The 25,151-nt window shown below is 47.9% G+C and overlaps 1 long non-coding RNA gene and 1 other non-coding gene across 2 annotated transcripts; one reads left to right on the top strand and one right to left on the bottom strand.

The window, feature by feature from the left end:
* Nucleotides 1-445: 445 nt before the first annotated feature.
* LOC113600425 (U6 spliceosomal RNA) lies at nt 446-552 on the bottom strand. Its single transcript, XR_003421419.1, has one exon. It is a non-coding gene; the product is annotated as a U6 spliceosomal RNA (small nuclear RNA).
* A 1,779-nt stretch (nt 553-2,331) lies between these two features.
* Nucleotides 2,332-15,774, top strand: LOC128312640 (uncharacterized). Its single transcript, XR_008292184.1, has 4 exons — nt 2,332-2,487; nt 3,680-3,767; nt 7,267-7,491; nt 14,795-15,774. It is a non-coding gene; the product is annotated as an uncharacterized LOC128312640 (long non-coding RNA).
* The last annotated feature ends 9,377 nt before the right edge of the window (nt 15,775-25,151 follow it).

The following is a 25,151-nucleotide window of genomic DNA, read 5'->3' as shown; positions in this document are numbered from 1 at the left end:
GGACTCTTCCTATCTGCATGTTTAATCTTCTTTGCCTATTTTCAATGTTTGCTATTTTTTTCTCAAACCTTTTTTTTGAATTTTTTTTATTTAAAGTTCTTTTTTCTTTAATCAGATATTTCTTTTCAGGCAATATTTTTGTCTATTCACTACTGTGTTCCTTCTAATTTAGACTTAATTTTGATAGAAACTTTTCTTTGACTTCTAATTGTTTTGTGAAGTCTGTTATCCCATTTCTGAGTTTTCCTAAATGTTCTTTACCCATATGTTATATCATTTTAGCTTATTTTGAGATAATAGGTTAATTCTGATCTGTTCTGTTGTCACATTTTTCTGGCATGCTTTGATAGTCTTTAGGAATGTTTATTCTGCTTCTTACTCTTTTCTTTACACTCATTTTGTATGCGATTTGACCTCAACATTTGTCTGTTAACTCTTCTTTTGTTTTCTTATGGCACACATCACAGATTTGCGTGTCTTCCTTGCGCAGAGGCAATGCTAATCTTCTCTGTATCATTCCACTTTTAGTATATGTGCTGCTAAAATGAGCATGTCTGTCACTTGTTTTTAAGTGGAATTCATTTTCCTAAACTTTCCAATTCAGGCAGTGTTCAGAAAAGCTTTTCTGGGGCACCTGGGTGGCTCAGTCGGTTGAGCTTTCGACTTTGGCTCAGGTCATGATCTCACCGTCTGTGAGTTCGAGCCCCGCGTCAGGCTCTGTGCTGACAGCTCAGAGCCTGGAGCCTGCTTTGGATTCTGTGTCTCCCTCTCTCTCTAACCCTCCCCCACTCATGCTCTGTCTCTGTCTCAAAAATAAAATAAAACATTAAAAAAAATTTAAAAAAAAAAAGAAAAGCTTTTCTAACCCCATAGAGCTCCCCACTCTGTTGTTTTTGTGTATTGTTAAAACATACAGCACCTTGCTGTGAGAAGTGAGATGATTCATTTCCAGAAATACCAAAAAGAAGCTGTACCGTCTACTTAACAACAGGTTTACAACCTATTGGAAATATGTAGGAACTCCCACCCACAATGGAGTCCCAAACCCTTGGACACTTCACTTCCTGATTCTTCTTCCCCTCTCCATTTTGGGGGCCTATTTTTTGTGGACTTTGCAAGGAGCATGCGTCAAATACCTGAAGTGTCTGCGTCACCTCAGGGAATGCACATTTGTTCCAGTCAGGCTGCTTTTTGCCTTACCTGGGCACGGAGGACTTCCGGGGAAGGCTGTAACCTCTGTAGCACTCAGCCAATGAGGGGCCAGGGGAGGGACTTACCTCTGTGGTGCTCAACCAATGAGGAACCAGGGGAGGGACTAGCATGCTAGGAGAGAAGTTGTCTGCTGTCATTGCCCCCAGGGTGCCTGCCCATAGGACGCCCACTCTTGCAAGAACATTGATTAAAGCCTCCCTTCCCTGTGCTCCCAGTATCTGCGTCCCTCCTTTGGTTGGGTTCGTGGGCTTATTTCTCACGTTGCTTTCTGAGCAAACTTTCTTGGATCCAGTCCCCTTCCCCACTGTGGTCTGGATCTTCTCTTACCTTTGTCTCTATTGCCCCTGTCCTGGTCAATTTTGATTCATTTCCTGAGGTTTCTCTTCTGTGTGTGCCCTGTTCTAGAAGCAAGCCTTGGCAGGGCCATTTTGAGAGTTCACAGGGCCCGCGCTGCTACTGCCCCTTTTGACCTTCTTCCCCAGAGCCCCTTGCAATCATTAGCTGTTGGAAGGGGCAAAACCACTCTGGTTTCAAATGCCGTTCTCAAAATTCCCCTATACCTTTGCTTTTTGATGGCTTTTAATTATGGCCCACTTCTTTCATTGTAGCCCTTCAGCTTGACATGGCAGGTCTCAGAAATTTTGTCAGTGCACTGCCACTTGTTATCACAGTTGGAGGAAAAATGAAGATCATACTCTAGGTGGCATAAACCAAGGGTGTTTGGCAACTGAACTTTTCCTAAAAATTAATGGTTTATAATGTGGTTGAATAAATACTCTAGATAAATAGTAGGTTGATTTTGTAATTATATCATGAGTTGAAGGGAATGATAAGTGTTTTAGTACTACATCTTAATTTGGAAATTTTTGACTTGATTATAATTTAGGTGCAATTAATATATTTTTTTTAGTTTTTCTCAATATCAATAATAAATATTTAATTCTAAGATAATAATTGAGTAAAAAGACAAAATCTTAAATCTTGAATTGGTCTGTTAGTCTCTGTATTACAACAGAAATTAACTGAAAGATGATTTTAAATATCACTACTTTTTCAGGGGCTGGTTTAACTTTAACAATTAATCTTTTTTTTTTTTTTTTTGAGAGAGAGAGTATCTACATGCACATGTGAGTGGGAGAGGAACAGAGGGATATAGAGAATCTTAAGCAGGCTTCATGCCCAGTGCAGAGCCTGACCCGGGGCTCAATCTCAGGACTGGGAGATGATGACCTGAGCCAAAATCAAGTCGGACACCTAACCAACGGAGCTACCCAGGTGCCCCTAAAAATTTATCTTTAAAATGAACTGAAAATTCATGTTTTGTGACAAGTGGGGAAAATCCAAGTTATGAATCACTTACAGTTCATGGTAAATGAAAACACTGGGGACAAAAAAGAACAATCTTTTCATGGAGTGTCATTTTTATTCTCCAGCTTCAGTTCCTGGGCTGAACACTGTGGGACCGGGAGCCCAGGGCAGTGATTGAACAAAGGTCATTGGCAGATTACTCCTCAAGGGGAATAAAAAAGAACCAAGTCTCGGACAATTAGCCATTTGTGGACCAATTTAGCTGATTGTGAATGTGGCCTCGAGGGATATGAGACCTCTTCCAAGGGCACGTGTGAACTCACGGGCACCCGCAGACAATTCCCAGCGCCTGACAACTTCCTACTTGGACTCTGGTTTCTCTCTCCTCCCCTCTGTTCGAAGGCTTTCTTTGGCACTTGAGATATGCATGGATGCCCACAGGCACAGCTTGGAGGTGCAGGGGATAGCCAATGCTTCCAGGGATAAACTGCAACCAGTGGAGAAAGGAATTGGTGGGTACATGCTCTACTGGACATGCTTCACCCACTGTCTCAGATGGACTCTAGTGGGGACCAAGGAACTGCCTTATCGTTGAGGAAACTTCATTGACTTTTCTCCCTTCCTTGGCTCACTTTCTTCATGTCTATGAAGACATGCTTCCGGGCATCACCTTCCAAAACACTATCCTCACCCAAGGCTTTGTTATGGTCTCTGCTTCTGGGAGTCCAGACTGTGACATCAACCAGTTTGGGAATTATAATCCCCTATGCCTGTTCTGAGGAAGGGAGAGGGGCCAGAAGAAGTGCAGGCAGAAAGCAAAAAAAAGGAAAAGAAAAAAAAGTCCATTCAAATACAAGTTTCTGATGGGTAGGTGAGACCCTACCTTACAGTGGAGACACGGGCATTCGTTGGTAGAGTCCCCTGGCCGTAGGCTTAGGGTCACCAAACCAGCAGCCTTTGCTGGACTCTGTGTTCCCCAGGGCCCTTCACTTGACATTGGAGCTTCCCTTGCGTTCTCTCCCTCGAGGGAGACAGATCTACAGACATGAGCCTCAGACGCTACTCAGCATTTTATTCCTTGCACTGCTCCCAACTATACATTCACTTCTTGGAAATTTTTGTTAACGTGAATTTTGTTCTTATGTCTGATCAACCCTAGATTCAGTTTCTGGACCTGCAAGGTTGATGTCCTGTACTTGGCACGTGGGGAGCTCAGCCAGAACATATCTGGCTCATGTCCCTTCAAGGTACAGTGGGTGCATGTGGTGGCCTCCTAGGTGATAGTTCTGGCCTGTCTTTGCTAGTGCAGCAGGGACTTGGAGAGGTCAGTGATTTGTTGATCCCCAGGATGGCACGAAGGCAAACTAGATGGATGGAGATTCCTCCTGTCACTCCTCCAGGGGGAAGCCCGTGCCCCAGCTCCCAGAGATGGATGCCTGCTCAAAGCAACTGCACTGAAGTGTCTCTGCATGTTTCCTCAGCAGTCATGTGTTGAGGGAACACATTGTTTAGTTACCTCAGGCCCCCTCCTTTCATTCTGTTATTATTATGATTATTATTATTTAAGTAGGCTTTGTGCCCAGCAGAGAGCCCAACGCGGGGCTTGAACTCACAACCCTGAGATCGAGATCCCAGCTGAGATTAGGAGTCGGACACCTAACAAGTGAGCCACCCAGGTGCCCCTTCAGTTACTATGTTTAAATACCAGATTTTGTTCTCAAATTCCTTTTCCAATCCTTTTGTTCGTTTCCGTTCATGGTGCCTTTGAGCAAACATCCATATTGGGAAAATTGTCCACCTCGTGAAAACCCGAGTTAGAGCCTCCCATGTTTGCATCACAAGGACAGTTTCTCCCATCAATTCATGTGGCCACCCCCATGATGGCCCTTACGAGCTAATCCACCTTCCCTTTAATGTTCTGTCTCAGGCTGGGACACTGGCTTCTCTTCTGGTTCCTCTTGGCCCAGGGGATAGGTGCTGGCATTTTTAAAAAAGCTTTGGGTGAAACTAAAAGAACAGGCCTGGTCCATCCATTCAGTCCATTCATCTACTCAACATTCATTCAATTAACATTATTGAATGATTGCTATGTGACAGAAAGCATCCCCCCCCTTTTTTTTGAGAGAGAGAGAGAGAGAGTGCATGAGCATGTGTGCAGGGGAGGGGCAGAAAGAGAGAATCCCAGGTAGGCTGTGTACTGTCAGCACAGAGCAGGACTCCATCCCATGAACTTCGAGATCATGACCTGAACCAAAATCAAGAGTTGGACACTTAACCGACTGAGCCACGCAGCCTCCCCTAAAAGCTCCCTGACCCTGCCCTCCAGGAGATCACAGTCGAGTGGGGTCAGTGGACCAGTAAATGGTTTATTGGAAACACATTGTATGCACTGGGGATGGTGGGCAGACCAAGGAGAGGCCAGGAGCCAAGTCTGAAGACCCAAAGGCTCACCAGCAGAGGTGACACGACCCTTTGGGGGAAAAGTAAAAGTGAGCTGGACAGGGGAGGAAACACCCTTCAAGAAGAGAAAACATGAATGTGAATAAAGCCGCTTAACCCTGAAGCCACCTGGGATCTAGCAGAGGTGGAGTGTGAAGTGAGCCAGAAGGGTGGGGGGGGGGGGAGGGGCCATGAACTAGAAAGGTGGAAGGGTAAAGGTCAGGTGGGCAAGGTGGCCATTATGGCGGATTCGGTACTTCACGCTAATGGCTTCCCCTGGATGCACCTCTCCGTGTTGAGTGAGTATCGCTGTGACTCGGTTTGTCCTTTAGAACAGAGGCAGGGGCTGCAGGGGGAAGGCTGGACCCAAGATGCCTGTCTGGAGGATGAGGAGTCTGGGCAGGAAAGCAGTGGAGTCTCACCAGGGGGGAAGTGCTGAAGACCTGACTCCGGGCAGGGAAGGATAGAAGTAGAACATACGGGAGGTGAGATAGGAGACCACAAAAGAGCGGAGGTGTGTCCACAGATCTCCCGCTGCTGACCAATGAAGGCCCTTAGGCAGGACTCACACAGGCGGGGGAGGGAGGGTGGCTCCATTCACCCCCCACCCCTACTTCACAGAACTAACCTCTAGAAGACAATGGTATTGAGAGATTGATTAGTAGAACTTAATATAACACAGATAATGTTATTTTCCTCAGGCTTTAAGCCAACACATTATAAAATGCATTCAGATTTTAAAATCAGAATTTTAATGTGAAAGTCTAACAATATGTTACATGGGGTCTGTGAGTGCCAACTGTTCCAAAGGGCAAGACTCACCTCTGGGGGACAGAGCCCTGCATATTTCACGTAATAAGCCCAGGCCTTCTTTCCTCATGATACTGCCTTCCTTTCATATCTGTGTGGACAAGGCTGGGGACACCTGGGACAAATCTGCCATGATGACTGCTCTGTGACCTGAAGCCTTCCGGAGCCCGGACTCCCCACCTCCCCTCCTCTTTTTGTCTAACCACACCCTTAAGTACACCCTTGGGCATAACATCCTTGATCTGCTCTGGAGATATGACTAAGACCCTGTACTCGCCAGCCTCTAGGGCCATAAAGACAGGTCTCACGCAAGGTGGGGTCACGGAGATTTACTGCTTTGACCTGTCCACAACACCCTCTGTTGTCTGCGTGTCCCCTTCATAAACCATCTTTTATCAAGCTGGACTTCTTGGCCTTTTCCTTCAGTCACATGGCTCTTTTGGTCTTCTGAGATCTTTTTGCATATACCTTCCTTTCACAGAACCACATCTAAAGAATTTGTCCATTTGGGGCACCTTTCGGCTCATTCTAACTGAGCGTCCAACTCTGGATTTCAGGTCAGGTCATGACCTCACGGTTCAGGAGTTTGATCCCAGTGTTGGTCTCTGGGCTCACAGAGTGGAGCCTGCTTGGGATTCTTTCTCTCCCTCTCTCTCTCTGGCCCTCTTCTGCTTGTGCTGTCTCTCTCTCTCTCTCTCTCACTCTCAAAAATAAATAAATAAATAAATAAATAAACAAACATTAAAAAAAAAGAATTTGCACATTTGAGCAGTGATAGCATTAAGGTTTCTTTGGGGGGGATAAGATTTTCTTGCTTAACATTTTTCAATATAATTTACTGTCCACTTGGCTTCCATACAACACCCAGTGCTCATTCAACAAGTGCCCTCCTCAGTGCCCATCACCCACTTTCCCCTTTCCCCATAGCCCCATAGCATTAAGTTTTGACTCTGCCTAGCTGTGGGCTGCTCTGGCTTCTAGATTTTTATCTGATAGAGGCTCACAAAACCTTTCTTGTGTGGGTGCATTTTTTAAATGTCTAAACTTAAGATCTATACTTTTGGCTTCAAACAGGTTTCTTTCCTGAAATATAATCCTGACATATAATTATAGAGAAATGACAGATCAGAATCCAAATCCCAGTGAAAGAGAACACAGGAGGTTGATCCATGGCAGGATTATAAAGCTATTACTCACTGCACAGCACCGAGAGGCCAGCTCCAAGAGTCAAGGGTGAATGTAGAAGTAACATTCTTTTGAAGTTCTGAGCCTGAGGGTCATACAAGGGGCCCATTTCTTCTTTGTTGTTCTTGGTGTCATTGACTTACCATCAAGCTCAGGTTGACTCTAATGTAAAATGTGCTAATTGCAATGATGTGATTGATTTAGAGGAGAATTAGAAAGAAGTGTCCTTGTTTGTCCGGACTTCTGGGCATGAATTTCATTTATTGCTGGTCTTTGGGGATCTGAAGAACGGTAATCTCATTGTTCTTGTAGGACGCTTAGTTCTCAGGAGACTTCTTGAGGATGCCCATTTTTGAAAGAGACTTCATAGCCTGGTTCCTCTTCTTTGGATCAATTCAAACGTTCACTCCGTTTTAACCACTCGAGTGCTTCTCAGGACCACCATGATCAGCGAGGGCAGAGATAGACCATGAACAGACAGAAACAAGAAAACAAGCAGATGGGTTCAGACCCTGAGGACAATGACAAAGTGGGGAGGTAAGAGAGACTGGAAGACCTTTAAGATGGGACCCCCTGATGCCTACACGGGGGAGCACATTCTGAGGACAGGGACTGGGGAGGGCCACGAGCCAGCGGGAAGGGTGGGCTTGGTGTGTTCAAGGAACAGGCAGCACCCTGTGGCTGGCGAAGCATCATCAATGGAGGATGGAGTAAATCAGGGCTGAAAGGGCGATGGGATGGGTTTTATTGTAAACACGGTGGCACGCCTTGTGCGTTTAGGCTGAGACTAGCAACAAATCTAGTGTGGCTTTTTGTTTGTTTGTTTGTTTGTTTGTTTGTTTAATCTGCCAGCTGCTCTGCTGGGAGTAGATTGAAGAGGGTCCAAGAGTCAAGGCAGGAAGACCCACTAGGAGGAGCTAAAGATCTCTGGGGACCAGGTGTCCCGGTCTACGCTGGTAGTGGGGGTACGGCAGGACCCAGTAATTGGCTGCCAGTGGGGAGTGAGGAACAGAGGGGACTCCCATGAGGACTCCTAGATTTTTTGGCTTGAAAATCTGGGTGAGGTGGGCTGGGTTATAAAGATGGGTGGGATGCCGGAAGGGAACCCTCTCATGGGAAGCAAATAGAAAATTCTGTCTGCCCTGTTAAGTCTGAGATAGCTCCTAGGCATCCAAGGAGCCTTGTCACTAAGTAGTCGGATCAAGGGGTCTGGAATTCCTTGAGGAGACGAGAGCAGGAGGTAGCGGGGCATCAAACACACAGCACTCAGAGCCTAGAGACAAGGTGCTGTTACCTGGGACAATGTGCAGAGAGAAAGAGAAGGGGGCCCAGAGCAGACCCTGGGTATGCTGTCAGGGTAAGAGGGAGGAGGAGCCAGGAGCTGGGAAGGAGCACCAGAAAGATCCAAAGGGCACCCCAGAAAAAGTGGGGCCCTGGGAGGCAGAGGAAGGTGGTGTTTCAGCAGGAAGGAGCAGCCCGCTGTGAAGGTCACTGAGAAGCTGGTAATGGAATAAAGGAGAGCCCATTTGTATGGCCATGTGGAGCTCTGCGTGACCTTGAAACAAATAACTCTACTGAACTCTCGGGGCCTGTTTGGAGTGAGGTCAGGAACAGGAGAGAGGGCGTAGACTTTTATTTTAAGTGCAGGTTTGCAGCCTGGTGGGGAAGAAAATGATGGAGTAGGAGAAGGGGTACAGGAGCCCAGCCCTTACTGTAACCAGGGGGCTGGGGTCCAGAGCAGGGGGGCTCTCACTGAGTTGATGCCTAGAAGGTGGCGTCCTAGGAGCAGTGTGAGCAGGAGGGGGTGGTGGCCGTGGGCTGGGATGCAGGATTGGATGGTTTAAGGTGGAGCCTTCGGGAATCCAGTACAACATCTGTAGGGGGCGGGGTGTCCCTCTCCTAGTCTGGGCACACACTCTCTGGCAGGGTCCTGTTTCGGAGCCTCCATGACTTGTCTCCATGGTACTTCGGGGGACCCAGCTCCTTCCAGAGCAACATGCTCCCAGCCGATGACGGTTAGGAAGTGAATCACTTGGGAAGTTTACCGTGGGTTTAAGGAGGAGGAAAGCGTGTAGGTCGGAATGTGTCCCAGGGGCCCCGACGTTCATCTGGAAGATGTTCCTCATGAGCAGCATGGGGTGAAGCCCCTGACCACAGCACCCATCCTGGCCCTGGCCCCTCAGGAGGAATAAGCCCTGGGAGCCGGATCGCAGACCCCTGGGATTAGCGGGGCTCCGAGGCCCTGGTCTAAAGCTCCCTCATTTCTTCCTACGTCCATTTGCCTCTTTAGGCTGCTTCATTGTCTTCTGAAGAGCTCTGCTGATTCTGCCTTGCCTCCCTCTCTAGTTTCTTGCTTCTGTTTCTTTCCTTTTGCCTATCACGACTCATGCCACCCCTTGGCCGGGTCCGGTTTCTTGTTGCCATGCTCAAATTCTTCAGGCCTGAAGCTGGCTGACTCAGCAGCATCCGGAGGGAATGAAAGACTTAAGATGTGCTGTTGGAGGCACTTAGGAAGTGCCTTCCCCAGGCTGCGGAGGGAAAGAGGCAGGGACTAGGAGCTGGGGCTTTGGAACAGACACGTGGGGGTTCCACACTGCCTACGCCTAGTAGTAGAATGCTTGGCAAGTAGCTTAACCTTGCCCATATAGGCCTCCTGAATGTGTTGCACAGGCTGCACACTGCACAACTCTAGAAGGCTCCGTTCATATAGAAGTCTGCATGAATAGCAACCCCTGGTGTGCTTGCACAACAGCCCATGGGCAGCGGCCCTGAGTCTGTTTCCTTCTCTGTAAAACAGCTGATGATCTCCCAGCACAGTCCTCTGGGGGAATTATGAATTATACCCTCCTGGTGTGATGCAGGGCACAGGCATGGCAATATTGTGTGATTGGATACCCAGATTGTGATTGGCCTTTGTCTTTGGGTGGGCTTGTATTGTATTTATTTATTTATTTATTTATTTAATTTTTTTAAGTGTTCATTTATTTGAGAGAGAGAGAGACAGAGCATGACCAGGAGAGGGGCAGAGAGAGAGGGAGACACAGGATCCGACGCAGGCTCCAGGCTCCGAGCTGTCGGCACAGCACAGAACTCAAGAACCACAAGATCATGATCCGAGTTGAAGTTGACACTTAACTGACGGAGTCCCCCAGGCACCCCTATTTTTTTAAGTTTATTGGGGGAGGGAGGGGCAGAGAGAGAGGGAGACAGAATCCCAAGCAGACTCCGCACTGTCAGCACAGAGCCTGACTTGGAGCTCGAATCCGTAACTATGAGATCATGACTGAGCCAAAATCAAGAGGCGGATGCTCAGCCGACTGAGCCACCCAGGTCCCCCGGATGGGTTTATGTTTTACCGTGAGAGGCAAGACAGACCCCTTATAAGTAGCCACTGGGAGGCGTGTGGCCTCGGTTGGGCACTGTGAGTGTCCCCGCCATGTCCCATCACCTTTCCGCCTCCAGTGCAGCCTGGCTAGAGTCCCAGGGCCAGCATGAGCTCTTCCCCAGCAGCCCCCGAGGGGTTCTGCTCGCCAGTGCGGCTGTCTGTCACCTGACAGGTGTGGCAGGTCCCAAGTGCCAGTGAGTAAAAGCCCTTGAGAGCGGATGCCTACATGCCCCGGCTGCCTCGTCCTCCCCGGGCGGGCCTTCTACACTGGCTCCTGTTCCCCAGCACCAGGAAGCACCTTCATCCCACGGCTGGGGGGGGGGAGAGGCGGGGGGGGGGGCTGGAGAATGCACACTCCCGGGTGCTTCCCCTCCCCTGACCTGTCCCCTGCTCTCCTAGCGGCATACTTTGCACCTCCCAAGTGGCTCCTTGCTAATTCCAGCCTCAAGGTCGGCTTCCAGATGCATCCAAACCGAGTGGCAATGCCCTGCTGTGCTCCGACAGAGCCCCAAGTGCATGCCTATCACTTCCCATCAGGGGGCTTCTCGTGACCTTGCAGCCCGACTGACACGTCATTGCCCCTGAAAGGGCGAGGCGGGCACCTTGTAGGCGGAGCTCACGTCTTATTGGCCGGTGTAACCCCAGAGCCCAGCACGGCACCTGGCGCAAGCCGGATCAACTAAACGTGTGCAGAGTGGGAAACACGGTGTGGGTTTCACTCACGTGGCACATGCCCACCGCTAGAATAATCTGAGGGAGTGTCTTTCCCCTCGTATCTGCTGCGGAATGTGACTGGTCTTTTTCACTGCAAGTCCTACTGAGTGATCGTGAAAAATGAAGTCTGTAATTTCAGGCAGGTCTCATTACAGACCTTGAAGGAGGGGCAGGTTGGGGATTCTGGCCAAGGGACTGCCTTCTCCTTGTCTCCGGGGATGTGGATGTCAACGAACCGCCGGGTCGGGACACCCGCTATGGGTCGCCAAGGTCTTGCCGGAGTGTGTGTGAGTGAACCCCCGGGGGCAGGAGCCTGCATAGTTGCTGTGTGTCATTAGGGCATCCTGTGTGCAGCCCGGGGTCTCCCTGCTCGGAACTCACTGTCTTGAGGTAGCAGCAGCCAGCCCATCTTGCTCCCACTTTCTCTACGGCCCCTTTATCGAAATATCAATCTAGCCTCTCATTAACACGAATGCTTGGCACCTGGATGGTATTTCGGTCCCAGCTTCTGACCATCTGCCTACAATCGCTGGCACATCCCCAGCATGTGTTTTTGCAGTGACCCAGCCTCCGGGTTGCGGCTCTTTATCTTGATGTATGATGGGTCCCGTCCAGTCTCCCCCTTTTTGTCCCTATCCAGACATCACACATCGTACCCGTGTGTGGGTACTACTGTTTGCATTCAGACTCCTTTCAAAGCCTTATTCCCCAGAGGTCTTGTATGAATCCTGCTGGACCCTCTGGGCAACCTTGGCTCCGAGATACTGATTTCTGATCAGCCCCAACCCCTTTACCCAGTTCCCACCCATTCTCCTCTCAAATCTCTGGGTGTACTTCTCACGCCTCCAAGGCACACCTGCCCCCATCCAGCTGGTTCCTCCTCACATCCCTAGCCTTGGGACAGGGTGGAGGCAGCCTAAGGATTGGGGAACTATGAAAACATCCTGGGGCCCATGTTGCACCCAATAACACCCCAAGATTGGGCCCAAAACACTAGCACTGAGAGCAGCCAACTACTCAGGAGGAGGAGGAATGGCCCAGGGACAACCGCTGGCCTAGCAGACCCTCAGCCCCCTCCTCCCTCCTGCCTTTGTGCCCAGATCCCAAACCCAGCCCTGTAATTAACATTCGCCATGGCCTGTCTCCAGTCCATCCTTCACCGGGATACACCCTCAAGCTTCTTCAATAGACGCTTTTATCACCGCGGCTGACATCTCTGTCACCCCTGGTCATATGCTCCTGCAATATTTATAGGCTTGTGGATTGCAGATCTCGATAAGGGGAGGAAGGCCATGGAGGTGCATTGGATGACAACAATGCAAAGTTGAGCTGGGCAGGGCTCAGCCCTCGTTAATGTCTCTGTAAATCATCCAATTGCTTCAGGATGCTCAATATTTTCTTATTCATCTCCATTTTTCAAGGGGAAAGTGTTCAATCTGTCAGGCCACTTCTTTATAAATGACTTGTCAGTTGTAGAGGCATCAGGTTGAGTCTCCATGGGCCCGTGATCACATCAAAGAGCTGGGAAGACTTGACCATCATGGTAGCATCCTACTTAGGGTCCTAATTGATCAGCAAACACTTGCCGAGCCCCGGCCGTGTGCAACCAACTGCATAGGGGCTGTGGCTACAGAGACCAAAGGAATCAGGCCATCCTCTTCCTAAAAGGTCCCTCATTTGCTGAAGGAAGCACCTCAGAAAGTAATTACATGGCGACAGTGCCTGTGCATCAATGGAAGTGTGTCCAGAGGACCTTGGGCAGATACGAGTGGAAGTGGATCACCCATGCGGGGACTCAAGGAAGACTTTGCAGAGGATGGGTTTGTTTGTTTGTTTGTTTGTTTCCAAATTGTGGTAAAATACACATAACAGAAAAACTGCCATCTTAAACATTTCTCAGTATACAGTTCAGTATTAAGTATATTCACATTGTTGTGCAATCAATCTGCAGAACTTTTTCATCTTCCTACATTGTACCCATTGAACAATAACTCGCCATTCTCTCCTCCTCCCCGGTGCCTGGCAACCATTCTACCTCTGTCTCTGTGGATTTGACTCCTCTAGGGACCTCATGGACATGGAATCATACAGGATTTGTCCTTAATGTCTGGCTTATTTCACTTAGTGTAATGTGTTCCACCTTCATCCATGTTGTGGCAGATGTCAGAATTTTCTTCCTTCTTAAGGCAGAATATTATTCCATTGTATGTAAGTACCACACTTTGTTTATCCACTCATCCTTGGATGGGCGTGTGCATTGTTTCCACCATTTGGCCATGGTGAGTATTACTGCTACAGACGTGAGTGTTGATTTTTTTTTTTTTAAATGAGTCTTGGGGTGCCTGGTTGGCTCAGTTGGTTAAGCATCTGACTCTTGATTTCAGCTCAGGTCATGATCTCATGGTTCGTGGGATTGAGCCCCATGTCAGGCTGTGCATTGACAGTGTGGAGCCAGCTTGGGATTCTCTCTCTCTGCCCGTCCCCCATTCGTGCTTCCTCTCTCTCTCTCAAAATAAATTAATTAATTAAAAAAATAAAGATGAGTCTGGAAGAAGTAAGATTTCACTGGTATAGCAGAGGAAAGCAGAGACCAGGAAACATGCCTGGCCTGTGCAGAGACACTATGACCATGTGGGGGGCTTAGGGATGGTGTGTGGGGGGGGGTCTATGTTGCTGGGACCCAGGCAGGCCATACAAAGTACGGTGTGATGAGGCTGGATAGCTGAGTGACCTGGGACAATGACAGGCCCATATGCTATAGAGAGGGCCCCCAGCCCCCAGACGTCACATTGTGAAGGTTGTACTTTGCTGCCATCTCATTCAAGAGTGGAACACATTAAAAGTTTTTTTGGATCTCAGTAGAGCATGCAGAAGTAAGAAATTTCTAGAGTTCCTGCTCACCAGTCATAGGGACCTAGCCAAGTGCACTCTCTGTTGGGCTGCTTATAAATCTGGTCAGGGGTTCCTGGGTGGCTCAGTCAGCTGAGTGTCCAACTCTTGATCTCTGCTCAGATCATGATCTCAGGGTTCACGAGTTCGAGCTCTGCATCGGGCCCTCTCTCTCTCTCTCTCTGCCCTTCCCCTGCTTGTGCCCTCTCTCTCAAAATAAATAAATTAAAAAAAAAAAAAAAGCTGATCTGAAGCCAAAGGAGGATTCAACGCCAAATTCCACTGTGTTGTTGGCAAAACTTTCCACAGCTGGTCAGTCCTAAGGATTCCTGCAAACTGGGATCCAGTCTAAAGCTCTGTGGTCTTGGGTGAGTTATTTGACTCCCCCTGGATCTCAGCGCTCTTGTTTGCTACATGAATGGGATGGATTATTTCTGAGAATCCTTAAAGGTCCCAGAAGTCTATGCATTCATAAATTCTACCAATGTTAGTGTTGAATATGCTGTTCTAACTCCCCTAACGGCCCTCGAAGAATAGATTCTACAAATCGTTACCTTAGACAAACTGCTTAATCTCTATGTCTTTGAGTCCCCATCTCTAAAAAGAAGTGTTAGACATCGTAGCTTCTGGGGCACCTGGATGGCTCAGTCAGTTAAGCATCTCACTTCGGCTCAGGTCATGGTCTCAGGGTTTGTGAATTCAAGCCCTGCGTCGGGCTCTGTGCTGACAGCACGGAGCCTGCTTGAAATCCTTTGTCTCCCTCTCTCTCTGCCCCTCCCCAGCTTGTGCACTCTCTCTCTCCCAAAAAGAAAAAAGTTAAAAAGAAATAATGCCTGCCATCTTTTCTTGCAGGTCATTGTATGTATCCACATGGAACTTATAAAGGGAAGCATGAGAATTAGATGTTAATGTTGTTTACACAGTTTATCTCATCAGGTAAGTTTTCCCACTGCTCAGACATCCATAGTCAGTACGTATAATTTCTCTGAGCTCTTTTTGTTTTTCTTTTCTTTTTCTTTCTTTCTTTTTTTTTTTGGCACATCGTGGCTCAGCCTCAGCAGACTCTCCGTCGTCTTTAGGCATTCCCTGCCTTCTTGTCTTTGCCCGTGTCTGTCCCTTCAGGTGGAATGCCCTCCCGTCTTCGGCCACCAGTCATCCTTTCCATCCTTCACACTGCAGATAAAATTTACCTCCCCTTCCCCCCACGGACGAGACCAACCTGACCATCCAGCAGGAAGGCACTTTTCTCTCTCCTTTGCGTGAGGATCACTCGTGCTTCGTCTTCTCATGATCTACGAAGTGGCGTTGCTTTTCCTCTGTCTTAGGTCAAGTTCTGAGAAACAGATCCTATGAAGGAGATTTGTGCGCGGCAAGTTTTGAATCCTTCAGATCCACCTCCTGCAGGGTGGGGGGTGGGGGAGGGCAGAGGGAAGGAAGCAAGATTTGGCAAAGGAAGGTGCTGATCTGCGATACAGTCTCCACCCTGGCCTCAGCCCCGTCACATGGGGGGCTGGAGCTGGGTGACGCCTTCAGCTGGACCTTCACACACCATCACCCATCACGGACTGGTCGTTGGATGCATCTGTCTCCGGGTGGGATGCATGATCTTGATGCCTGGCGACAGCTCTTGTGATGCTTGGAGGGACTCCGCTGAGAGCCACCATCTCCAGTAGTTGGGAGAAAGGGTGACGTGGTTCCAGAGGGGGCCCGGGCGGTGTACCTGGCCTCCGGCCTCCAGCCTCCAGCCTCTCATCTGCGAGGAGGGAGGGAGCGCGTCTACGCCTGCGTGTTTGCCTGCGGGCTGCCTCCGGCAGGTGGCGCACCCTCAGTAAATAGCTGTTAAAGGAGTGAATAAATCAACAAAGGAGCAGCGCAGAGCAACTGGGTCATTCTGCACTTTTATTTGCCAATAATTTCTTAGTCCCAACGTTTTTGTTCCCTTCTTAAAGAATATTGCGTATTAATGCGGAAAGTTATTCTAGGTCTTTGCTAGCCTCTCCACCTAGGGCTTCCTGGGACGGTCCTGGGAGGAGTACTATTTTTTTTTCTTCATGACTACGATGGAGAACGCACAACATAAAATATTCCTTTAATTATGTTAAGTGTGTAGTTCAGTAGCTTCAGTCACGTTCATATGGTTTTTCAGCCATCACCAACGTTCACGTTCAGAACTTTTCCATCCCCAGTTAAATCTCTGCACCCATTAAACCATTACTCTTCCTTTTCTCTTTCCCCCCAGCTCCGGGGGACCTGTATTCTACTTTTTGTTTCTATAAATTTGCTTATTTCAGGCACAGCATACAAGTGCAATCGTGTAATATTTGATCTTCTGTGTCTGGTTTATATTTCACCTGGCATCACAGTTTGAAGGGTCAACCAGCCATGTTATAGCCTGTGTCACAATTTCATTCCTGGTTAAGGCTGAATAATATTCCATTGTGTGGATAGACCACATTTTGTTCACCCATTCATCTGTCGATGGACATTTCGATTGCTCACTTGTAACCTTTTGGCTATTGTGAATAATGCTGTGAACGCTGGTGGACAAGGCCGAGCCTTTGCTTTTAATTGTTTAAGGCAGATACCTAGGCACACTTTTTAAAAAGTTTTTTTATTAATTAAAAACAAATTTTTAACATTTTTATTTATTTTTGAAAGACAGAGGGAGACAGAGCACAAGCAGGGGAGGGGCAGAGACAGAGAGGGAGACAGAGAATCCAAAGCAGGCTCCAGGCTCTGAGCTGTCAGCAAAGAGTCCGACATGGGGCTCGAACCCACCAACTGTGAGATCATGACCTGAGCCGAAGTGGGACGCTTAACTGACTGAGCCACCCAGGCGCCCCATATTTTTATTAATTTTTTAGAAAGAGAGAGATGAGCTTGGGAGGGGCAGAGAGGGAGAGAGAGAACCCTAGCAGGCTCTGAGCTGTCGGCACAGAGTCCGATGTGGGGCTTGATCTCAGGAACTAGAGAGATCATGACCTGAGCTGAAATCAAGAGTCAGACGCTCAACCACCTGAGCCGCCCAGGTGCCCCTGGATCCGTTTTAGAAAAAGAGATTTCTTCCCTTCTTTTCCAGAGGTGAAAACTTTGGCCTGAGGGAAAACAAGCCTTCCATTTTATATTTGCAATTTTTGCTTATGGGACACGTTCGTTAGTAGGACAAAAAACCTTCTTGAAATCGGGTCTTTGCTTCCTGCTATACACTGGAGGAAACTGCAGCAGGCTTGACATCATGGCAGGTTCCTAATGATGGCAAATTTTTATGCGTACGTGTTTATGTTCTTTGGGCGTGGGGGCATCCATGCCTCTCATGGGATCTTCACCTTTGATGTCAATGGCCGGTTGAGTCTTTCCAACTTTCTGACACTGACTCACTTATAAGAGCACTTATGACTCTAATGGGATCACCTGGATGATCCAGAATAATCTCCCTAATTTAAAATCAGTTGATTAGCAGCTTTAATTCCACCTGCAACCTTAATTCCCCCTTGCCATGAAACATAATGCCTTTGTAGGATCTGGGGACACAGACACAGACATCTTTGGGGGGGTCTATTAATTTCCTAGAGTGGCTCTCACAAAGTACCAAAAATTGGGTGGTTTAGAACAAGAGAAATTTATTCTCTCACAGTTCCGGAGACTAGAGGGTGTCCCTAGGGCTATGCTCCCTCCAAAGTTTCTAGGGAAGAATCCTTTCCTGTTTCTTCCAGTTTGGGGAAGCTCCAGCGGTCTTTGCTGTTCCTTGCTTGTAGCTTTATCCCTTCAAGTTTTGCCAGCGTCTTCACGTGGCTACCCTCTCTCCTGTGTCCTTTCTTCTTATAAAGACCCCGGTCACTGGGGCACCTGGGTGGCTCAGTCAGTTAAGCGTCCATCCAACTTTTGATTTTTGGCTCAGGTCATGATCTCACGGTTCGTGGGATCGAGCCCTCCATTGGGCTCTGCACTGGCAGTGTGGAGGCTGCTTGGGAATCTCTCTCTCTCTGCCCGTCCTCCGCTTGTGCTCCCTCTCTCTCAAAAATAAACATTTAAAATAAAAAAGACACCAGTCATTGGCATTAAGGACCACCTCGCCCCTGTGTGATCTTATCTTAACTTCATCTGCTGAGACCCTATTTCCAAATAGTCTCATTCTGAGTTTCAGGGTAGACATGGATTTTGCGGGGGTTTTATTTAACTCACTCCGGGGGCCATTATTCTGCCTGCCACAGATACGACAGAGGCCCCCAAAGTCCGAGGTGACTTAGATCTAAGATCGAAGGCTACTTAGATCATCCCACTGCTGGGCCTCAACACCACCCACAGAGGAATTTGAGGGAAACCCTAAGAGGCTCACGTGCCCCTGCTAAACCCACACTCCCAGCTACGATTTCTACAAGCTGTGCATCTTAGCTCCACCAAATCCCCGGGAGACTAGCCCAAGAAAGCATCTGTAATTAGAATTGGATTTCTTTGCTCTGTAGCTCTGTGGAGACTTCAGCAGCCACCTAAACGATCACCCCGACAGCTCATTCTCATGGCTCTTTACCTCCTCCTTCTCACCGTATCCACCCCTGCCCTGATAGAATTGTTTGGAGAGCTTTTAAAATGTACTGATGCTGGCACCCAGAGGTTCTGATCAGTCATCTGGGGAGGACCCAGGCGTCGATATTATCAAAACTCTCCTGGGCTGTTTTCACCACACACCCGGGTTCCTGGCCACTTGCTGGAACTCTTCTAAATGTATATATATTTTTAAACCCCTGGTCAGTTATAGATTTGCAAACATCCAATCTGTCTCATCTCTTAATTTTGCCCATGGGTGCCGTGTTTTTCAGAAATGTTAAACTGGGATGTGCAGCTCTTCGGGAGAGTGCTCTCATTCTTTCCTCACCTGTTTGTAGCTCACTTCCCGCCCAGGACTAGTGACACCTAAGTCCTCTGCCTGCTCTCTGGTCATCCGCAGTTCGCTTGTGCCCCTTGTTCCATGGCTGAGATTCACGGACCGCTGTTACCATCCCCATCTTGTGCACCCCCTCGTCTGAGCACAGGAATGACACAATTTGATGTAAAATTTTAAATCTGATTCCAGAGTCTGCATGGGATACAGATTGTAAGGCAGGATTCGCAGCAGGGAGACCAGTAATCCCGGTAACTTGGAGGTACCTGCAGTGACCGAGGACAGAGGGGAAGTATGAGGAGCCTTGCAGGGATGGAAGGGGTCATCCAGGGGTACGTGGGAAAGGTAGCCCATTCAGGACTGGCCGATGGACCACACGTTGGTTTTGAGGGAAAGAATAGAATCAAGACGAAGACATGCTTTTTTGTCTGAGCACCTGGGTATAGTGTGCCATTAGTTGACTTGAGAATAACACATTGGGCACGAGGAGGTGGAGGGAACTTGAGTGCAGTCGTGAACTTGTCAAATTCAAGAGTCTTATTAGAACCCAAAGGGAATTGGGGCGCCTGGATGGCTCAGTCGGGTAAGCGTCCGACTTTGGCCCAGGTCATGATCTCACAGTTTGTGGGTTTGAGCCCTGTGTCAGAAGCCTGGAGCCTGTTTTGGATTCTGTGTCTCCCTCTCTCTCTGCCCCTCCCCTGCTCTCTCTCTCTCTCAAAAATAAACATTAAAAAAAAAAGAATTCAAAGGGAATTTTCTGAGTCCACAAGCTCAGAGGAGAGGTAAGACTGGGAATATAGTTTTGGGCATCATCAGTAAACAGGTAACGTCCTACCACATAGGACCAAATGAGGTCACCTGGGGAGTCAGTGCAGATAAAGATTTGTGTCTTGAGGTACACAGTGGTCAAGGGGAAGGACGGGATTTAGTTAGAGGGATTGGGAAGGAGCCACCAATAAAATAAGGGGAAAACCAAGAAATCCTGGCATCCTAAAAGCTAAAGAAGAAGTTCCACAAAGGAAAGAATGATCAGTTGGTCAGATGTATCAGAGACATCAGGGCACAGGAGGGCTGAGACTTGAGCACTAGATGTGGCACCATGATCACAGGTGACTTAGCAGGAGCAGGACACTTGGAGATAAAGGTCCAACTGGAGTGGGTTCTGGAAGAAAGATGCAAGATGGGGTTGGCAGGATAATGATCTTCCAAAGATGTCCACACAGGAATCCCTGGAGCCTGTGAGTATGTTACCCTACAGGGCAAAAGGTGCCACTGCGGATGTGATTAAGTGAACGGTTTTTGTTTTTGTTTTTTTAAATTTATTTACAGAGAGAGGACGTGAGCCGGAGGGGGGCAGAGAGAGAGAGAGATAGAGAGAGAGAATCCCAAGCAGTCTCCACAGTGTCAGCGAGGAGCCCGAGGCGGGGCTCAGAGTTACAAACTGTAAGATCATGACCTGAGCCGAAATCCAGAATCGGATGCTTCACCGACTGAGCCACCCAGGCGCCCAAGTTAAGGATTTTGAGATGGGGATCTTGTCCAGGCTTATCTGGGTGGGCCCACAGTAATCACAGGGTCTTTGTAGGGAGAGACAAAAGGTCAGTCAGAGAGAGATTTGAACACGATACATTGCTGGCTTTGAAGATGGAAGAAAAGACCATGAACCAAGGAATATAAGCAGCCTGTTGAAGCTGAAAAGGGGAAGGAAACGGATTCTTCCCAGGAGCCTCCCAAGGAATGCAACTCCTGACACTTTAATCTTTACCCAGTAAAACCCATTTTGGACTTCTGATCCGGGAATTGTAAGATAATAAATTGGCGTTGCTTTAAGCCACCAAGTTCGCGGTAACTTGTCATAGCAGGCATAGCAGATGGGTACAGGAAGGAAGCAGCATGTTTGCACGGGGTTGGGGTGACCTGGATCCAGTAGAGATCTGGGGGTTCAGGAGGGCAAGGGGGTTCTAGGAGCAACGTCCCCGAGGAGCAGAGAGGTCAGCCCCGAGGGGAAGGGCGGAACTTTGCCTGTTCTGATGGCTTCTGCTGGTTCAGTGAAACACCGAGGGCAGGGTACCGGCTGAGATGAAGAAGAGGAAGAAGAGAAGGAAGAAGAAAGGAGAAATTAGCAAATGATCACTTACCGAGTGGGTTTAAGATGTAGTTCTACTTCTTACAACTTTTCTAAAAGGAATGAACAGAGGCGCGTGACGTTTGACCCTTAAGAATGTCCCCGACGATATTTTTTAAAATAGTAAAGAATTGGCAACAGCCAACACGGTTGGCGAAAGGTGATTAATTGAAGAAAGATGTTCTATCCATGATGGATTGCTCTGCAGTCATCATAAACCAGGCTTTAGAAGACCATTTAATTAAATATGAAATGTGCTATCTTGTTAAGTGAGAGTGGTTACAAAACAAATATGTACAGAATGAAACCAATTTTGCAGAAATATGTGTGTAAATATGTGTGTTAACAAAGACTGTAAGGGAAATACATCAACATCTAAATAATAATTATATCTGGGTGAGGAAATTACAGATATTTTAATTTGCTTCTTTTATTTGTCTTCATTTTTATATTAAACGACAATTATTTTTATATTATAAGGCGTTATGTGTGTGGGAAGAATGAAAGGCAGACAGAAAGGGAAGGACTCGGGAGGTAACGTTTATCTGTTAGCCCCGACATGCCCAATATGTATATTATCTAACACTCGAAACAACCCAAGGAGTAGGCATTATGTTTACACATGATTAATGAGGAAATTAAGGCTCAAAAGTGAAGTAACTCAAAGTCACCTGTAAGAAGCATGCTGTACAATCAGTTCTGGTTCTCTGTTCTACTGTGTCACGTCTGCTGACGCGCCCAGAGTTCGGCCAACTAGCTCAAGGGCCGCCCACCTGGGATGTGCCACGTCTCTGTGTCGGGGGCCTGCCCTTTGGTTAACGAAGGGAAGTTTCTCCTGAACGTTAAGGGCAGACACTGGCCTGGCACCACCCCCTTTGCCACAAACAGGACACTCACACGATGGGAAAAACACTGCAGTGGAAAACACACGTGCACACACATGCAAATGAGGTCAAAGATAGTCAGAGGTGAAGCCATACCTGGCCTGGAATGTTCTACTGTGGGGAAGGGATTCTGTCCCAACGGTGGTTGGAATCTCTTATGGGTTCAATCGTGTCCCCCTCCAAAAGATACGCTGAAGTCCTGTTACCTGGGAATTAGACCTTTCTTGGGTACAAAAGATCTTTGCAGGTGAAATTAAGATGAGAGTATACGAGTTAGGGTGGGCCCCAAACCAATTTCTCGTGTCCGTGTGAGAAAAGAGAAGTTTGGACACAGAGACACAGAGAGACACAGGCAGGCGAATGCCACGTGAAGGCGGGAGGTGGGAGCAGCAATCGGAGCGCTTCGGCCACAAGCCAGGGAACACGGAGCATGTGCAGAAGCTGCTGGAGGCTGGAAGGGAGGCGCGGAACAGAGTCTCCCTCTGAGCGCTCAAGATGCCAACCTTGCCGGCACCTTGATTTCAAACTGCTGGCCTCCTGGGGAGAATCAGTTTCTGCTGTTTGAAGCCACCCATTTGTGGCGCTGTGTCAGGGCGGCGCGGGGACGTGAGGGCAAGAGCTGGGCCGTGTCTGTCGGGGTGGGCACGAGCCCTCGCGCTTGGGATGGCTTCTGAGTAAGATGCGTGGTGATGCCAGTGGCGGCTCCCCAGGCCCTCGCTGTGCATTCAGGCCACCGCACCTGTTCTCTGCCTGCGGGGATCTGTGGGTGGTGCAGAAGAGGAGCTCAGCCCCCAGACTGGAGACTGGATGCTGGGACAGTGGCAGGAGGCTTGTGACAATGGCTTTGCCTGACTGTGTGGTGGCCGAGGGGGGTCGGGCCCGCTCAGCAGGGATGGAGGGAATGGGACAGGAGTCCACACCCTGCTCTTAGCCTATGGCCCTTATCAGTGAGGCAGGAATGCAGTTTATTATAGCGATGGTTTGGGGAACAGTTTCTAAGCTAATGAATCTGCCGGGCAGGTAAACTCAGTCACATCATTGCTGATGCATATGCATGTAGCCCCCCCCCCTTTTTTTTCATTTAAATTCAAGTTAGTTAACGTACAGTATAGTCTTGGCTCCAGGAGTAGAACCCAGTGATTCATCTCGTACATACAACACCCAGGGCTCCTGCCAACAAGTGCCCTTCATGCCCATCACCCATCTAGCCCATCCCCCCCACCTCCCCTCCAGCAACCCTCAGTTTGCTTTCTGCTTTTTGCTTTTAATATTTATTTCTTTTTGAGAGAGAGAGAGAAAGCCCCGCATGCAAGGAGCAGAAAGAGAAAGAGAGAGAGAGAGAGAGAGAGAGAGAGAGAGAGAGAGAGACAGGGGATCTGAAACAGGCTTTGTGCTGACAGCAGAGAGCCCGATGCGGGGCTCAAATTCATGAACCTTGAGATCATGACCCGAGCCTAAGTCAGACACTCAACTGACTGAGCCACCCAGGTGTCCCTGTTCTCTGTGTTTAAGAGTCTTTCATGTGGAGAAACGGGAGCCCTCTTTGCACCGTTGGTGGGAACGCAAACTGGTGCAGCCACTCTGGAAAACAGTGTGAAGTTTCCTCAAACAATTAAAAATAGATCTACCCTATGACCCAGCAATGGCACTGCTACAAATTTACCCAAGGGATACAGGAGTGTTGAAGCATAGGGGCACTTGTACCCCAGTGTTTATAGCAGCACTTTCAACAATAGCCAAATTATGGAAAGAGCCTAAATGTCCATCAGCTGATGAATGGATAAGTAAATTGTGGTTTATATACACAATGGAATACTACATGGCAATGAGAAAGAATGAAATATGGCCTTTTGTAGCAACGTGGATGGAACTGGAGAGTATTATGCTAAGTGAAATAAGTCATTCAGAGAAAGATACCATATGTTTTCACTCTTATGTGGATCCTGAGAAACTTAACAAAAGACCATGGGGGAGGGGAAGGGGAAAAAAAGTTACAGAGAGGGAGGGAGGCAAACCATAAGAGACTCTTAAAAACTGAGAACAAACTGAGGGTTGATGGGGAGTGGGAGGGAGGGGAAAGTGGGTGATGGGCATTGAGGAGGGCACCTGTTGGGATGAGCACTGGGTGTTGTATGGAAAACAATTTGACAATAAATTTCATATTGAAAAAAAAAAAGAGTCTCTTATGGTTCGACTCTATCTCTGTTTTTATCTTATTTTTCCTTCCCTTCCCCTATGTTCATCCCGTAGGCCTTTTTAAGTGACAGTCAAGAGCTCAGCGTCCAGCTTGGTAGCCAATAACCACTGTAGCAATTAAATCCTTAAAATTTTAATTTTAATTTTGCATACAATAAACATACTAAATGCAATGCAATGTTTTTGGTGTATGCTTCCTTTGCTTTGACAACTGCATAAAGTCAAGAGACCACCACCACAGTCAAGACCCAGAAGAGTTCATTCATTTAAAAATGTCCCCTTGGGCGGCACCTGGGTGGCTCAGTTGGTTAAGCATCCAATTCTTGATTTTAGCTCAGGTCATGATCTCAGGGTGGTGGGATCGAGCCCCATGTTGGTCTCTGTGCTGAGCGTGGAGCCTGCTTGGGATTCTCTCCCTCTCTCACTTCCCCACCCCAGTTCACGGTCTCTCTCTCTCTCTCTCTCTCTCTCTCTCTCTGTCAAAATAAATACATGAACATTAAAAAATAAATAAAACGAGATATCCCCCCACATTGCTCCTTCATGGTCAATCTTCTCCCAACACCTAGTCCCTGGTAACCACTGATCTGTTTTGTATTTCTCTAATTTTGCCTTTTAGAATTTAAATCAAAAATTAAACAAAATACAAAATTCATTTGTCGGTTGCACTAGCCACATTTCATGCACTCAGTAGCGGTATGTCATGGCTAATGGCTAACATTCTGGACAGTGCAGATAGAAAACATTCCCATCATTCCAGAAAGTTCTATCAGCACCAGTAAAGGTACATTTACTCAGTGGTTCTTACATGTTTGGGGATCATATTCCTTCTATCAACCCTCATCCTAGAAAAGGCACACAATATATACATACAGAAAAAGTCTGGTACACATTTGGGGGCATCCATTGATCCCTCTAAGCCCCTTTCTTGGGGTTAAGACTCCCACATTCGATGTAAACAGGAAAATCTAAAAGCATTTCCCTCCAGCCTAGTTTTCTGCTTTGTGCCTTCAAGTTAGAAATCAGACCAAAGCCTTGTCTCGTAAGCTTGCTGTTTCTCTTTAATATGCGATGCTGACAGGCAATTATTCACGGAGACTGCTGCACACACAGTGACGCCTGCTG

The sequence above is a fragment of the Acinonyx jubatus genome, chromosome D2, assembly GCF_027475565.1.
Source record: "Acinonyx jubatus isolate Ajub_Pintada_27869175 chromosome D2, VMU_Ajub_asm_v1.0, whole genome shotgun sequence".
NCBI classification, from domain to species: Eukaryota; Metazoa; Chordata; class Mammalia; order Carnivora; family Felidae; genus Acinonyx; species Acinonyx jubatus.
Note: the sequence above shows the minus strand (reverse complement) of the source record. Positions and strands in the feature narration are given on the sequence as shown.